This window comes from Mustelus asterias, chromosome 4, assembly GCF_964213995.1.
Source record: "Mustelus asterias chromosome 4, sMusAst1.hap1.1, whole genome shotgun sequence".
Classification (NCBI taxonomy): domain Eukaryota; kingdom Metazoa; phylum Chordata; class Chondrichthyes; order Carcharhiniformes; family Triakidae; genus Mustelus; species Mustelus asterias.
Window position 1 is genome coordinate 76,766,306 of NC_135804.1, and position 4,916 is coordinate 76,771,221.

Below are 4,916 nucleotides of genomic sequence, written 5' to 3' on the forward strand. Positions count from 1 at the left end.
AGAACCGGGGGTGGGGGGGGGGGAGGAGAGAGAACTGGGGGTGGGGGGGAGAGAACCGGGGGTGGGGGGGGGGAGAGAACCGGGGGTGGGGGGGGGAGAGAACCGGGGGTGGGGGGGGGAGAGAACCGGGGGTGGGGGGGGGAGAGAACCGGGGGTGGGGGGGGGAGAGAACCGGGGGTGGGGGGGGGAGAGAACCGGGGGTGGGGGGGGGGAGAGAACCGGGGGTGGGGGGGGGGGCGGGATGAGAACTGGGGGGGGGGGGGGGGGGAGGAGAACCGGTGGGGGGGGGGGGGGGGAGGAGAACCGGGGGTGGGGGGGGTGGAGAACCGGGGGGTGGGGGGGGGTGGAGAACCGGGGGGTGGGGGGGGGTGGAGAACCGGGGGGTGGGGGGGGGTGGAGAACCGGGGGGTGGGGGGGGGTGGAGAACCGGGGGGTGGGGGGGGGTGGAGAACCGGGGGGTGGGGGGGGGGTGGAGAACCGGGGGGTGGGGGGGGGGGGTGGAGAACCGGGGGGTGGGGGGGGGGGGTGGAGAACCGGGGGGGGGTGGAGACCCGGGGGAGGGGGTGGGGGGGGTGGGGTGAGAACCGGGCGTGGGGGGGGGGGGGAGAGAACCGTGGGAGGGGGTGGGGGGAGAACCGTGGGTGGGGGAGGGGGGAGAACCGGGGGTGGGGGGGGGGGGGGAGAACCGGGGGTGGGGGGGGGGGGGGAGAACCGGGGGTGGGGGGGGGGGGGGGAGAACCGGGGGTGGGGGGGGGAACCGGGGGTGGGGGGGGAACCGGGGGTGGGGGGGGGGGGAGAGAGAACCGGGGGTGGGGGGGGGGGGGGGGGAGAGAGAGAACCGGGGGTGGGGGGGGGGGGGGGAGAGAGAACCGGGGGTGGGGGGGGGGGGGAGAGAGAACCGGGGGTGGGGGGGAGAGAGAACCGGGGGGGGGGGGGGGGGGGGGGGGGAGAGAGAACCGGGGGTGGGGGGGGGGGGGGGGGAAGAGAGAACCGGGGGTGGGGGGGGGGGGGGGAGAGAGAACCGGGGGTGGGGGGGGGGGGGGAGAGAGAACCGGGGGTGGGGGGGGGGGGGGAGAGAGAGAACCAGGGGTGGGGGGGGGGGGGGAGAGAGAGAACCGGGGGTGGGGGGGGGAGAGAGAACCGGGGGTGGGGGGGGGGGAGAGAACCGGGGGTGGGGGGGGGGGAGAGAACCGGGGGTGGGGGGGGGGGAGAGAACCGGGGGTGGGGGGGGGGGGGGGGGAGAGAACCGGGGGTGGGGGGGGGGGGGGAGAGAACCGGCGGTGGGGGGGGGAGAGAGAACCGGGGGTTGGGGGGGGGAGAGAACCGGGGGTTGGGGGGGGGGGGGGAGAACCGGGGGGGGGGGGGGGGAGAACCGGGGGTTGGGGGGGGGGGGGAGAGAACCGGGGGTTGGGGGGGGGGGGGGAGAGAGAACCGGGGGTTGGGGGGGGGGGGGGGAGAGAGAACGGGGGGTGGGGGGGGGGGGGGGAGAGAACGGGGGGTTGGGGGGGGGGGTAGAGAACCGGGGGTGGGGGGGGGGGGGGGGGGTAGAGAACCGGGGGTGGGGGGGGGGGGGGGGGGAGAGAACCGGGGGTGGGGGGGGGGGGGAGAGAACCGGGGGTGGGGGGGGGGGGGGAGAGAACCAGGGGTGGGGGGGGGGAGAGAACCGGGGGGGGGGGGGGGGGGAGAGAACCGGGGGGGGGGGGAGAGAACCGGGGGGGGGGGGGTGGGGGGAGAGAACCGGGGGTGGGGGGGGGGGGGAGAGAACCTGGGGTGGGGGGGGGGGGAGAGAACCTGGGGTGGGGGGGGGGGGGGAGAGAACCTGGGGTGGGGGGGGGGGGGGGAGAGAACCTGGGGTGGGGGGGGGGGGGGGGGGGGGAGAGAACCGGGGGTGGGGGGGGGGCGAAGAGAACCGGGGGGGGGGGGGGGGAAGAGAACCGGGGGTGGGGGGGGGGAAGAGAACCGGGGGTGGGGGGGGGGAAGAGAACCGGGGGTGGGGGGGGGGGGGGAAGAGAACCGGGGGTGGGGGGGGGGGGAAGAGAACCGGGGGTGGGGGGGGGGAAGAGAAACGGGGGTGGGGGGGGCAAGAGAAACGGGGGTGGGGGGGGCAAGAGAAACGGGGGTGGCGGGGGGGGGAAGAGAAACGGGGGTGGCGGGGGGGGAAGAGAAACGGGGGTGCGGGGGGGGAAGAGAAACGGGGGTGGGGGGGGGAAGAGAAACGGGGGTGGGGGGGGGGGAAGAGAAACGGGGGTGGGGGGGGGGAAGAGAAACGGGGGTGGGGGGGGGGAAGAGAAACGGGGGTGGGGGGGGGGAAGAGAAACGGGGGTGGGGGGGGGGAAGAGAAACGGGGGTGGGGGGGGGAAGAGAAACGGGGGTGGGGGGGGGAAGAGAAACGGGGGTGGGGGGGGGAAGAGAAACGGGGGTGGGGGGGGGAAGAGAAACGGGGGTGGGGGGGGGAAGAGAAACGGGGGTGGGGGGGGGGGAAGAGAAACGGGGGTGGGGGGGGGGGAAGAGAAACGGGGGTGGGGGGGGGGAAGAGAAACGGGGTGGGGGGGGGGAAGAGAAACGGGGGGGGGGGGGGGAAGAGAAACGGGGGGGGGGGGGGGGAAGAGAAACGGGGGGGGGGGGGGGAAGAGAAACGGGGGGGGGGGGGGAAGAGAAACGGGGGGGGGGGGGGGAAGAGAAACGGGGGGGGGGGGGGGAAGAGAAACGGGGGGGGGGGGGGGAAGAGAAACGGGGGGGGGGGGAAGAGAAACGGGGGGGGGGGGGGAAGAGAAACGGGGGGGGGGGGGAAGAGAAACGGGGGGGGGGGGGGAAGAGAAACGGGGGGGGGGGGGGAAGAGAAACGGGGGGGGGGGGGAAGAGAAACGGGGGGGGGGGGGAAGAGAAACGGGGGGGGGGGGGAAGAGAAACGGGGGGGGGGGGGAAGAGAAACGGGGGGGGGGGGGAAGAGAAACGGGGGGGGGGGAAGAGAAACGGGGGGGGGGGGAAGAGAAACGGGGGTGGGGGGGGGGAAGAGAAACGGGGGTGGGGGGGGGAAGAGAAACGGGGGTGGGGGGGGGGAAGAGAAACGGGGGTGGGGGGGGGAAGAGAAACGGGGGTGGGGGGGGGGAAGAGAAACGGGGGTGGGGGGGGGGAAGAGAAACGGGGGTGGGGGGGGAAGAGAAACGGGGTGGGGGGGGGAAGAGAAACGGGGGTGGGGGGGGGAAGAGAAACGGGGGTGGGGGGGGGAAGAGAAACGGGGGTGGGGGGGGGAAGAGAAACGGGGGTGGGGGGGGGAAGAGAAACGGGGGTGGGGGGGGAAGAGAAACGGGGGTGGGGGGGGGAAGAGAAACGGGGGTGGGGGGGGGGGAAGAGAAACGGGGGTGGGGGGGGGGGAAGAGAAACGGGGGTGGGGGGGGGGGGAAGAGAAACGGGGGTGGGGGGGGGGGAAGAGAAACGGGGTGGGGGGGGGGGAAGAGAAACGGGGGGGGGGGGGGAAGAGAAACGGGGGGGGGGGGGGGAAGAGAAACGGGGGGGGGGGGGAAGAGAAACGGGGGGGGGGGGGAAGAGAAACGGGGGGGGGGGGGAAGAGAAACGGGGGGGGGGGGGGGAAGAGAAACGGGGGGGGGGGGGGAAGAGAAACGGGGGGGGGGGGGGAAGAGAAACGGGGGGGGGGGGGGGAAGAGAAACGGGGGGGGGGGGAAGAGAAACGGGGGGGGGGGGGAAGAGAAACGGGGGGGGGGGGGGAAGAGAAACGGGGGGGGGGGGGGGAAGAGAAACGGGGGGGGGGGGAAGAGAAACGGGGGGGGGGGGAAGAGAAACGGGGGGGGGGGGGAAGAGAAACGGGGGGGGGGGGAAGAGAAACGGGGGGGGGGGGAAGAGAAACGGGGGGGGGGGGGGAAGAGAAACGGGGGTGGGGGGGGGGAAGAGAAACGGGGGTGGGGGGGGGAAGAGAAACGGGGGTGGGGGGGGGGGGGAAGAGAAACGGGGGTGGGGGGGGGGGGGAAGAGAAACGGGGGTGGGGGGGGGGGGGGAGAGAACCGGGGGTGGGGGGGGGGGGGGGGAGAGAACCGGGGGTGGGGGGGGGGGGGAGAGAACCGGGGGTGGGGGGCGGGAGAGAACTGGGGGGGGGGGGGGAACCGGGGGGGGGGGGGGGGGGAGGAGAACCGGTGGTGGGGGGGGTGGAGAACCGGGGGGTGGGGGGGGGGTGGAGAACCGGGGGAGGGGGTGGGGGGAGAACCGGGGGAGGGGGTGGGGGGAGAACCGGGGGTGGGGGGGGGGGAGAACCGGGGGTGGGGGGGGGGGAGAACCGGGGGTGGGGGGGGGGGGAGAACCGGGGGTGGGGGGAGAACCGGGGGTGGGGGGGGGGGGGGGAGAACCGGGGGTGGGGGGGGGGGGGGGGAGAACCGGGGGTGGGGGGGGGGGAGAACCGGGGGTGGGGGGGGGGGGGAGAACCGGGGGTGGGGGGGGGGGGGGGGGGGAGAACCGGGGGTGGGGGGGGGGGGGGAGAACTGGGGGTGGGGGGGGGGGGGGGGGGAGAGAACCGGGGGGGGGGGGGGGGGGGAGAGAACCGGGGGGGGGGGGGGGGGGGAGAGAACCGGGGGTGGGGGGGGGGGGGGGGAGAGAACCGGGGGGGGGGGGGGAGAGAGAACCGGGGGTGGGGGGGGGGGAGGAGAGAACCGGGGGTGGGGGGGGGGAGAGAACCGGGGGTGGGGGGGGGGGGAGAGAACCGGGGGTGGGGGGGGGGGGGAGAGAACCGGGGGTGGGGGGGGGGAGAGAACCGGGGGTGGGGGGGGGGGAGAGAACCGGGGGTGGGGGGGGGGGAGAGAACCGGGGGTGGGGGGGGAGAGAACCGGGGGGGGGGGGAGATGGGGAGCGGGTTCTTGGAGTCGGGGTAAGTTGAGGGGAGAATGAAGGAAAGGGGCGAATCCCGGTAC

At 77.0% G+C, this 4,916-nt stretch overlaps 1 protein-coding gene across 1 annotated transcript in view; it reads right to left on the minus strand.

The window, feature by feature from the left end:
* Positions 1-4,916, minus strand: part of taf7 (TAF7 RNA polymerase II, TATA box binding protein (TBP)-associated factor) — a 53,379-nt gene that overhangs the window by 48,346 nt on the left and 117 nt on the right. The gene's annotated exons all lie outside the window — the stretch shown is intronic.